Below are 12,768 nucleotides of genomic sequence, written 5' to 3' on the forward strand. Positions count from 1 at the left end.
AAAAGTGTTGATGATAATGGAAATCCTCTGGTTATACCTACAAATCAAAGATTGGAAATTTACAAAAGTTTATTGCATAATCACACAAATGATCTAGAGGCACGTGATACTATATTACATAAGATAATGATAATGTGGAATAAATACTTGTTTAAATTCACAATACATCACATACACATGATTTTGTGGAGCTGATTAAACTATTGATGCATCTTATTATATACCATCAGATGTATTATTTGATATAGAGGCTCCATGAGATAACCATGATGGTCCATTATATATTATAGTACAGATACCTAATCTTGTTATTCACAATATTATTGTTAATGTTGCAAATATAATTAGCATATGCATGAAATTTTATCCAGTTAATTAACTCTCATGCTCATTTAGAATTTTATTTATAGATGAAAAACTAAATATTAAGCAACACTATAGGTTTTACCATCTTATTACTTAGTTTTGGACCAAAACAATTATGAGTATTGTGCCACATTATTCTTCTAGATAAGATAGGTTATCCTTATTACTTAATAGGCCATGGCTACAATAGTTGAAAGTGGTGTCTTCAATTACACATCAATATATAAATTTTATTCACGAGGGAATAATTATTAAAATTTAAAGGGATGAATGTAGGTCAAATACAAAGTTAAATCACTTTACATAAGACACATACATTCCAACACCAAATAAACCTCCATATGAAAGTGACGAATGACTTTATTAAGTATACCATGAGAAGTTCTAAGAATACAAGAAAATGAAATAATATATAAAAATCATCACAAATAACACATCATTCATGAAGAAAAGAAAGAATTAAAAACAAGTGTGCTACAAAAGCTAGAGTTCCATCCACAAGAGACCACTTCAATACCAAAGGAAGAAGTTGTAGTGCATCAAATGACAAGCATTCCTCCATGACCATAAGTAAAAAAGCAAGAAATTTGTGCAAGAAAAGAAGTGCCTAATGTAACACTAATTGATCATGTGTTTATTCTGAGTACAAAAGATTAAAAAGATGGAACACATGTAATTAAAAGTCAAGCAAATAAGGACAAGACGGAAATATAAATGAAACAATCTATATGAGGACTTTTTTTTGGTCAATAATATTGATATTTTATTAATATTTAAAATCGAGAGATTAAAAAAAAATTTAACATTGTCCATCAAAAATTACTGGTCTAGTTTTTTTTTAAAACCAATTCCATCCCCGAACCACCATCTGCCATGAAACCCTAGCCCTCATATTGGTTTTCAAACAAACCCCCATCGACAATTACATCCAATCAGGAAACATTTAAACAGCCCATAGAAACAAAGATCAAAATGGCTCTACATCAACTCAAAACCTAGCAACTTACAACATTGACTCAAAAAATTGCACCTAGTGAAACAGAAAACATCAAACCCCATTGCCCCCCATAGGACCATTCACCCAGTTGTCCTACATAGAAAATTCACCTCTCGCCAGTCACAACTCCCCTTCAGCTTCCACACATGTTATTCTTGCCAACTCCTTTCCATGTCTTTGTCTGCCTGCCACCTCCATTTCTTTTGAACGTAGAAACTTCACCAACAACTTCCACCCAACCATCAATCATGTATGTCTTAAGTCAGTGTTATCCCCAATTTTCCACCTGATAAATGGAATCAATACTCGAACTCCTTCTTCTTCCAATAGATCCTCATCTTTGAGATCAAAGTCAGTACCTTAGACAACCCGCAAGTTCAGGTTGGAGGTCATATAGCCAATCCTCCTCAATGCATTTTGTTGATGAGTGTTTTGACACACTGGTGCAGTCATGGTTAGGAGGGACCTCAATGAGATCTATCTGGACCGTGCAACAAGAGTAAACACAACAAAAGCATGAAAAGATGATGGAGGCAATGCAAAGCTGAATGAATTAGATCATGAAAACTGATTACAGATAACCAGTAACATCCGGGTTTCAAGATTCGGCTCACTGGCCTGCTACATACATGTTCAATTACAAAATCGGTCAATTCCAGACCTCTAAATCCTAAGATACATCTTCTATGTTCTCTTTATGATGATTTGTGATGCTTAATTACATTGATTTATATGGTCTAGAGGGATCTAATAGGCCCAAGAAGAATCAAACAATGATGAACATGATCAAACATGTAAAAGCACCAAGTTGGCCTCTGCCAAAGAGAATCCTCTAAAAAATCCAAAGAATGAAGTGTGGATCAAAGGGAAGGTCGGCCACACACCAAGGAACATTGGAATCAATGAACTGGGCTCCACAAGCTATGGGAAGGATCCGTAAGATTTGCCAATAGCAAATAGGTCCAAGCGGTTCCGGTTTTCTAAGCCAGAAAATTGTCTCAAAATTTGGAAGCGATAACTTATCAGAAAGAGATCCAAATGTCCCGCGGTTTTGGGAAACGAAAGATGATCATGTCCACAAGCAAAATTTAGCTTCGCAAGATGTTGTGAGCAAGTGCAAGAAAATGTAGAAAGAAATGTTGAAACTGCAAAGAAAACAAACTGAAAAGAAATATTTTCGGTTGATGCAAGATTGCCAAGAACCGAGGATGCTCCTACATCAGACATTCGGGGTTGTTGAAAAAGTGAGCCCCTCACTTTGTTGGGGTCAGAGGAAAACCAAGTCGGCCCACCTCTGCCTAAGAAATCTAAGATGAATCTTCAACTGGTCTATCCTTCCATTTCACAAGATACTCCTTGTACTGACTGCTCCGGGTACTACGCCCAATCCTACTGTCCAAAATGTCTTTAATTTGATTTGGTTCCTTCTGGGGCAACTGTTTCTCCAAGTCTGCAATACAATCTTCGCTAAATTCTGATTCATGGTACTGATGTAGATCTGCAATGTTGAATATAGGTGAAATACTCAAAGTATATGGTAGCTCCACTTCATATGCATTTTCAGAACTGAATTTCCTCAAGATCTTGCAAGGTCCAAACTTCCTCATCTGCAACTTGTTATGGGTTCCAACTAAAAATATTTCTTTTCTTATATACACCATCACTTCATCGCCAACTTCAAATTTTATGTCTTCTCTTCTCATCTACTTTCTCCTTATACTCTTTGTTCATATCCTCCAAATGTTGCTTAACCTGAATATGTAAGACCTTCATATGATCTGCAAATTCTTTTGCCCCCGCACTCCTCTTGTCTTCATTACTGATATCCCTCAATTCTAATATACCTCTAGGGTGTGCTTCGGTGACAAGTTCAAAAGGTGTTCTTCAAGTACTCATGTTTACTGAATTGTCATAGGCAAACTCTTCTTGTACAAGAATCAAATCCCAACTTCTGGTCTTCTCTCCAACTAAGTACCTCAACAAATTTCCTAAGCTCTTGTTTACTACCTTCATTTGTCCATTAGTCCATGGGTAAAAAGTAGAACTGGATTTCAAATCTGTCTTCATCTTCTTCCGAAGTGTTCTCCAAAAATAACCAAAAAACTTAGTGTCTCTATCTGAAACTATGCTCTTAGGTAATCCATGTAATCTCACCACTTCCTTGAAACATAAGTCAGCTACATGCAATGCATCTAATGTCTTCTTACAAGGTATGAACTAAGCCATCTTCGAGAATCTATCCACCACCACAAATATAGAATCATTTCCTCTCTGTGTCTTAGGCAATCCAAGTATGAAATCCATGCTTATATCCTCCCAAGGTCTCTCTGGTACTGTCAAAGGTTTATACAATCCCACATTCTGACTACTACCTTTTGCAACTTGACAAACTCTACAACTCTGCACAAATTTCCTAACATCTTTATGAATCTAAGGCCAAAAGTAATGTTCACTCACCAATGCCACTTTTTTGGTCAACACCAAAGTGCCCGACTAATCCTCCATTATGCTTCTCCTTTATCATATTCTCCCTCATAGAACTCTTAGGTATGCACAATTGAACTCCTTTAAATAGCATCCCATCCTAAATGAAATAATCTAGCTACTAACTTCTATCTACCATAATCGGTGCTCTACATGCTTTCCAAGGTTTTGCAAAATCCAGGTCATCATGATACAAGGTCTTCAACTCTTCAAAGCCTAATACTGTCACTCTCATCTCTGTCAGCAAATTCCTCCTCCTACTCAATGTATCAACAACTTTGTTTGACTTCCCACTCCTATGCTTCAACACAAAGGTGTAACTCTCAAAAAATTCTACCCATCTCATATGTCTCTGATTCAACTTACTCTGACTGTTCAGATCCTGTAAGGCTTGATGATCAGTATTCAATACAAACTCCTTAGACAACAAGTAATGTCTCAACTTCTTCAAGGCTTGAACTATAACTCAAAATTCCTAATCATACACTGAATATCTCCTTCTTGCATCATTCAACTTTTCACTGAAATAAGTTACTGCTCTCCCTTCTTGACTTAACACGACTCCAATTGCATTTCCAATTGCATCACAGTCCACTTGAAATACTTTGTTAAAATCCGGTAAAGTTAACATGGGTTGCTCGGTTACCTTCTACTTCAGAAACTCAAAACTTTTATTTTCTTAGGTTGTCCATTTTAATTATTTCCTATCTCCTCTCATTGTCTCAGTCATAGGGTTACAAACTGAATTGAAATTCCTGATAAACTTTCAGTAAAAACTAGCCAATCCATGAAATGATCTTACCTCTCCAATGCTTTCTGATGTAGGCCATCCAATAATTGCTTTCACCTTCTCAGGGTCCATCTTCAATCCATCCAAAGATATCACAAATCCCAAATAGACCAACTCTTCCTTTATGAAAGTACACTTCTTAATATTTTTCAGCAACTTCTCCTCTCTTAACCGCTACAAAACTTGTCTTAAATGCAACAAATGCTCCTCTTTTATCTTACTGAAAATGATAATGTCATCCAAATATACAATAACAAACTTACCCAATAATTTCTTCAATACCTCATTCATCAACCTCATGAAAGTACTTGGTGCATTAGTCAACCCAAAAGGCATCACCAACCATTCATACAATCCCTCATTTGTCTTGAATGTTGTCTTCCATTCATCTCCTTCTTTGATTCTAATTTGATGATATCCACTCTTCAAGTCTATCTTTGTGTAGTATTTGGCTCCATTCAAACAATCCATTATGTCGTCCATCCTAGGTAAATGAAATCGATACTTCACTATGATCTTGTTTATTGCTCTAGAATCAGTACACATCCTCCATTCTCCATTCTTCTTATGTGCTAACACTACTAGTACTGTACAAGGACTCAAACTTTCTCTGATCAAACCTTTCTTCAACAATTATTACACTTGTCTATTCAATTCTTCATTCTCTGTCGGTGTCATCCGGTGTGCAGCTTTGTTAGGCAAACTGGCTCTGGGAATCAGGTCCATGCAATGACTGATACTCCTCACGGGTGGTAATCCATTAGGCACATTATCTGAAATGATGTCTATGTATTCTGTCAGCAACTCCTTTATCTCCTTCGGTTGTTCTTCATGCTCTGGGTTATCAGTCTTCTTAGGAATTAAGGCAAAACACACATTCTCATGTCTCATTTCATCCAGGAATTTCCTTCCATCCACCAAATAGATTCTAGCATTCATACAAAATTCACTCTTCAGGGGTTCCTCCAAGCGTAACAAGGTTTGTTTCATCCCGTTTGCCACAATAGTGTATATGTTCTTCCTTCCATCATGTATTGTCTGTCTATCAAACTACCAAGGTCTTCCCAACAAAAGGTGACAAATATCCATAGGCATAATATCACACAAAAATTCATCATGATAATTTCCAATTTTTTATTTCTCCAAGCATTTCTCACTCACTAACAACTTATGATCATCTCGAATTCAAACTATTTGGTAAGGCTTAGTGTGTTTCAATCTTTCCAACTTCAATTTATTCACCATTTCTTCTAAAACAAGATTATTTGAACTATCAATAACTACTTTACAACACTTACCGAATACCTTACATCTGGTCTTGAACAAATTTCTCCTCTGCAAGGGCTCTTCATCTTCTCTAGTATGACATAAATCTCTCCTCATCATCAATAGTTCTCCATCTTCCGGTTTGTTAGCTGATCTGGTGGGGCTTTCTTCCACCAATGTTTTTCTCCCATTGTTCTCTATCTTCTTACATTTGAAAGCATGATATCCTTCTCCTCCACACTTAAAGCAAGTTCCTCTAAACACTCTCTTATCTTGTCTTCTATCATCATTTCCAAAACTTTCATTCTATTAACCATCAAGTTCTCTTCTCCAGTAGAATATTTTGTCATCCTTTTGGTATGAACTACCATCTTTGCTTACTTCCTCGTCCTTGTTCTGATATACACAAGTTCCTCTTCCTTCGAAATATCCCCTACCTCCTTGACATCTCCCTCCGGAAAACCTGGCACCTCTACCTCTTATTCTTTGCTCATGTATTTTATTCAACTTCTCTTCTGCTTTTAGGGCATATTGGTAAGATTCTTCAACACTCTACAGCTTGATTAAACTGAGTTCATCTTGTATAGACATATGTAATCCATTAAAATATCTCACAACTTGTCAACCTCATCATCAACATCTCTGGATCTAATATTCAACTTGTGGAATGCTTTGGTATACTCCTTCACACTTGATTCTTTCTGCTTCAAGTTCTGCAACTTTCAGAACATATTTACTTGGTAATCAGTTGGCATAGACTTCAATTTTAACTTAGAAACCATCCGCTCCCATGATTTGATCTTCTCTTTGCCTCTTCTTCATCTATCAACTTGCAAATGTTCCCACCAAAGAGATGCATGACCTTTCAACCAAGTACAAACATATTTCACCTTTCTTTCTTTTGCGGTGTTCTCAAAATCAAAATACTTCTCCATCTCCAAGATCCAATCCATTAATTCATCCAAATCCAACTTTCCATCATACTCCAGTGCTGTAAAATGAGGTTTAGTGTTTGCCCTACTCAAAACCCTCAAGAACCTTTCTTCATCTGGATCAACCGTCGGTGGATTTGCTACTTGTTCTGTCGGTGCTTCTTCTTCTTCATCTTCGCTCACATCTTCAATATGTCAACCTCTTCTCTAGGTTGTTTTAACAACTTCTAGTGGGGTTGCAATTCCTCTCAACATTTCCATCACAACAGGGTCTGCATTCCCACGTGCTCCACCATTCCTATTTCCTCTTCGCACCATCTTCATGCCAATCCTCTGTAGCTGCAAGTCGGATCCACAATCTATCACCCCACAACAAAATTTTAAGACAACATAGTCTCCATAATGAAATCTCGCTCTTATACCACTTGGTGTAGTCACGGTTAGGAGGGACCTCAATGAAATCTATTCAAACCGTGCAGTAAGAGTAAACACAACAAAATCATGACAAGATGATGGATGCAATGCAAAGTTGAATGAATTAGATCAAGAAAAATGATTACTGATAACCGGTAACATCCAGGTTTCAAGATTTGGCTCACTATCCTGCTACATACATGCTCAATTACAAAATCGGTCAACTCCAGACCTCTAAATCCTAAGATACATCTTCCATGTTCTCTCTCTAATAATTTATGATGCTTAATTACATTAATTTATATGGTCTAGAGGGTTCTAATCAACCCAAGAAAAATCAAACAATTGTGAATATGATCAAACATGTAAAACCACCTTTTTCCGTCGAAGAGAATCCTCTAAAACATCCAAAGAATGAAGTGTGGATCAAAGGGAAAGTCAGCCACACGCCAAGGAACATTGGAATCAACGAACAAGGCTCTGCAAGATACAATAAGGATCCGCAAGATCGATAATAGCAAATAGATCCAAGCGGTTCCGGTGTTCTAAGCCAGAAAACTATCTTAGAATTCGGAAGCGATAACTTGTCGGAAAAAGATCCAAATGTCCTGTGGTTTTGGTAATTGGAAGATGATCATGTCCACAAGAAAAATCTAGCTCCACAATATCTGGTGAGCAAGTGCAAGAAAATACATAAAGAAATGTTGAAACTGCAAAGTAGGAAACAAACTAAAAAAGAAATATTTTTGGTTGATGCAAGATTGCCAAGAACCGGGGATGCTTTTGCATCACACACTCACCAACAAGCAGGTAGAACATGAATGCGCATACCACCTCTCCTTAAAATCAATCAATCATGAGAGACTAATGACTCCAAGGTCTCTATAGTCGGGTCACGACAATGTTGGGTAACTCGATGGCTGACGTAGTTGTACCTGTTAAGGGACTTGCTGACTCATAACTTTCTGATTTTATTTACAAAAGTTAGAAAACTAAACTAAAACTAAGCTAACCCGCAAGAAATAAATAACAAAAAAGAAAGGGGATGCAAGAAGACGATAAACATTCAACATTCATTGTATCTGACAATATCAACTAAATCTGGAGGAAATTGGAACATTCATACACTAACATGCAAATCGGCACTTCAACATACTAACAAAGCCAAATTCAAAGGTTGAAACTACTAAACCACACTTGCATCAACATTAACCACCATTCAAATGCAAAAATCAATGAGCAACAAACATGATTCTCTCTGGACTCGGGAAGTTAAATCAGATAAAAAGTTATCAAGCATTCATCATATGAATGAAAACAATTGAAAGAAACAAGAAATTGCATCGAAGTTTATAAATTCACCTTCGAATGAGGCACTCGTCCAGTAGATGTGTCACACAAAACTTCTAATTTTTGCCTTCTATCAGCTTTTTCTCAGCTACACTAAGATGAAAAATGCAATGGAAGAGAATCTAGAATGACCTTCAGCCAATTCTAGAAATTTTTAGCTCCTAAGATATTTCTAAATCTAAGCTCCTAATTCTAAAAAATTTAACTTCATAATATCTAACCATGGCCTCTAATCTTTAATTTTCAAACCCTTAAAATGGCTCGATTCATTACATTTATAGTGTCTTGACCCCTATATTCTAGGAATGAACTATGCCCATGACCCAGTTACAAAATGGTGGAGATCGCAGTTGACATGCAAGTCACTGCTTTTGAACCTCAGTTAACTCATACAAAACATAAGAGAACATTGACCCTTCCCAAGTGTGGTAGTTGTTGCAACTCCTACATGTGTTATAGTCGCCTTGCAATGATGTGCATGCTCAACAAGTGTACACTTGATCCCCTTTCAAAACTACCACTCATACCAAGGTCACACCTTCTTCTTCATGACAACTGAGAATTCATTCGGAGTCGCCCACCTGTTCACCAGAGAGTTTTTTAGTGGCGAATCTTTGCCAATTGGCAAATTCTGCGTTTTGTTTTTTGAGGAAATGGCGAGTAGTCTGGGGCAACATAGTGGTCAAATCACCCAGAATTTCAGGGTTAATGGTACACTGTATTTTGGCTTCACCATTGACCACACACCGTTCGACATGCATGCCCGTAATATTCGTCTGGAATCACTCGGACGTGGGTATTAGATCACCTCCGTTATTCACCAAAAATAGTAAAACAACCATGTACCCAGGACCTAATTTGCCAACAATAAATTAAATGTTCATTGCACGCGTCGATCGAATTCGCCAATATCAATTAAAACATTATAATCATTCGAGGACCCATTTCGCCCCCCTTAAATCAAGATGCATTTTGAAACGCCCGCGCAATTCGCCAAAAAAGCAATCATGGATTGATATAATTACACTCTTTCTTACAATTTGTTCATGTCTGATTAGTAAATTTGGGAGCTCTCGATTCACATTTCGCAATTTGAGTTGGAACGTCGAAGTTCATTGTAGGGCGGAGGGCCAGAGTTACAATCCTGCAACACAGGGCCAGGCATTCCTGATTCCTGATTCAGAGAATTGAGAAGGCATAAAGGTGAGTAATCATTTCTTCATACTTGATAGTATTAGTTTTAATTTTTAATTCGTAGTGAGAGGTCAAGACTCAAGATGTCACATTCAGACACGGGTGAGACTCCTCAGGGTGGTGAAGGGTTTGAGATGTCAGACAAGGGTGAGACTGAGACTCCTTAAGGTGGTGAAGGGATTGGGATGTCAGACAAGGGTAAGACTCCTCAAGGTGGTGAAACTGAAGGGATTGGGAGGCCATCAAAATGCCTAAAACTTAAACTTAAAGATACTACTATAAAGTCTTACTTTGGAATTGGCAAAGTTTCTAGTCCATCAACTTCTGCAGTTGCAGAAGCCATTCACGGTAGATCACCACCACCACAAGGTGGGATTGTCTTTGAGTTAAATGCATCAAATGAGGATGACAATACCGACATGGCAGAAGATATTCTAAGGGATACACACAATGAGATAATTCACTCGAAATCAAATGCTAGTACTAAAGATGATGTTGGTAGGAAGAAAAGAAAAAGGAAAGTAAAATTGGGGTGAGAGTGGGAGATGACAAAGAGTTTTAAGATTGATTGGGTAGCAAAGTACCCATTCATTGAACCAGTCCCAAACAAAGATGAACAACCAACAGAATGCAGGTGTAAGATTTGTAGCTGGAAAACTAAAAGAGAGAAGAAGATGCAACTAAATCTTGACACCATAGAAAAGCATATTGGTAAGGTTTATGAAAAACAAATCATAGACGGAAAGGAAACACCAGTAGTAAGATGAAAATCAAAGGAAGAATGTCTTCATGTTAAGTATGCCGCGGAATATGAAGAGCATAACCACAAAATGACACTGATTGGTAATAGTGGATTTGGAAATACAATCAAGGTCGGGCTTGAACATGTAGCGAAAGATGCAAACCTGGCATAGACTATTCGGATGAGCGTTATTTTTCATATTCTATTGAGAGGGCGTCTTATGAAAGATTTCCTAGAATATAGTAATTTATTATCTTTTTTGAATGTTCCTCACTATCCTATGTCACATTGGTTGATAAAGGCTGGATGTGAAATGACAAACTGTCTCGCTGAGGTGGAAAAGCAAAATTTACAAGAGAGTGTAAAAGAGTCAAAATTCATTTCACTATCCATAGATGAAGTTGTTGCGGTAGATAACACTGCTTGGGTTTGTATGCATGTGTATACCGTAGAAGAACACGTCCGCCAAGATCATCTACTCTGTGTTCATAAAATGAGGGGCAATTCAATAGCAGAAAATTTATATTTGGAAGTTAAGAAAGCTTTGAATGAAATTGCTGGTATGGATGACTTGGCAATTGCCAAGAAGTTGGTGTGTGTTGGAGCTGCAGTAATGAAAGGTTAGAGGAACGATCTTTGCGCAAGATTACAAACTAGTATTGCACCATACATGGTTGGCATTCATTGCATGGCCCAATGAAAGAATTTAGCGCAATTTCTCTATAGTGTCAAAAGTTGAAGATCTGGTCCACAAGCTCCACTCATACTTCTGCCGAAGTTCTAAACATTTTGCAGAATTTCATATTTTTGTTGAGGGAGTAACAACAGGAAATAAGCTTCTCAGGGATGTTGAGACTAGATGGATCTCCTTTCATGGACCAGCGGAATGAGTTCTAATAGAATATCAATCCTTGATCGGACTAATGTATGAGCAACGCCTCACAGTAGACAAAGCTCCTGATCTCTTACATAAGTTAAGTGATATAGAGACTCTGTTAACTTTAGCTTGTCTTCTCCCCATGTTGGATTCAATGAACAAACTTGTTAAGAAAGCCCAAGATATAACTATGTATATCAACGAGTATAGCACTCTACATAAAATGACATGCTTGGGCCTAGATGGTCTATATTCAGATCTAACAGGGCGAAGCCCAAATTTTTTTAGGTGGCAGATAATTACAGATTTGAATCATGCTGAATTTTTTTTACATTTCAATACAAAAAATGAGTTATGTGTCTTTGTAAAAGGATTTCAGATACCAATGCACCAATCTAAGACGGACAAGCGAGGTAGAGCACTACCAGTTAAAAAGGAAGATTTTGACAGGATTGTTAAATCTGTTAGTGATAATTTGAAGTCTATTGCATATGAACTTTCAACTAAGATTCATGAAAGATTCCCTCGAGAAGAAATAATTGAAGCCATGGGTTGTGTGTATCCTCAATTTTGGCATTCAATTGGAGATAATCCAAATGACGCAAAGGTGTTTCACAAAAAACTAGAGGAATTGATATTGACATTTTCAAAAGATGCATATTGCAATGGACAGGCAATAGAAGGAATTTTAAATTCAGATCATCTTAAAAAACAATGTAAACGCTTTGCATTGTCTATGAAATAGCAATTGGTAACTTAACTAGCAAGTGTTTAGGATCTTTTCTAATAATTGGTAATAAAAAAAATATAAAAAAATAATGTGATTATTTTAAAGTTTATTGTTGAATTTTTTTTTAATAAGTAAATAGTTGCATAGGGGCAACACCCTTGTATTAAACAAAAAGGAGGATACAAGGCTTGATTCAAAATGAGCGGTTAGGGGAAAGAATCAGGAAGAAAAACCCCTACCATAGCTCAAGTATAAGACAAGAAAGACCAACCCTGAGGGCTGGAAGAGTAGAGACATAAACCAACCTCTTACAAAAACAGAGGTTTTCAGACAAAAACATACAAGCTCAAAAAAGCAGAGAGACCGGAGTGCCTAGTGACAACCGGAGTCAAAGAGAGTCTTCAGAAGCATCATCCTCTAGCGCATTAGCTGCATCCAGAACAATGAGACATTTCATGCCACAATTCACATGGGCAGTTGATTCTGCCTTCTCCTGTGGGAGTTGGTAGTCGTTTGGGATCCACTCTTCGCCCAACCCAAAACCCCAGTCATTTCCATCCACCAGATCTCCATTCTCCAAAATCCCAAAGTCATCGATACTAGCAATATCTTCATCACAAAGAAAT

Source organism: Cryptomeria japonica, chromosome 3 (genome assembly GCF_030272615.1).
Source record: "Cryptomeria japonica chromosome 3, Sugi_1.0, whole genome shotgun sequence".
Classification (NCBI taxonomy): Eukaryota; Viridiplantae; Streptophyta; class Pinopsida; order Cupressales; family Cupressaceae; genus Cryptomeria; species Cryptomeria japonica.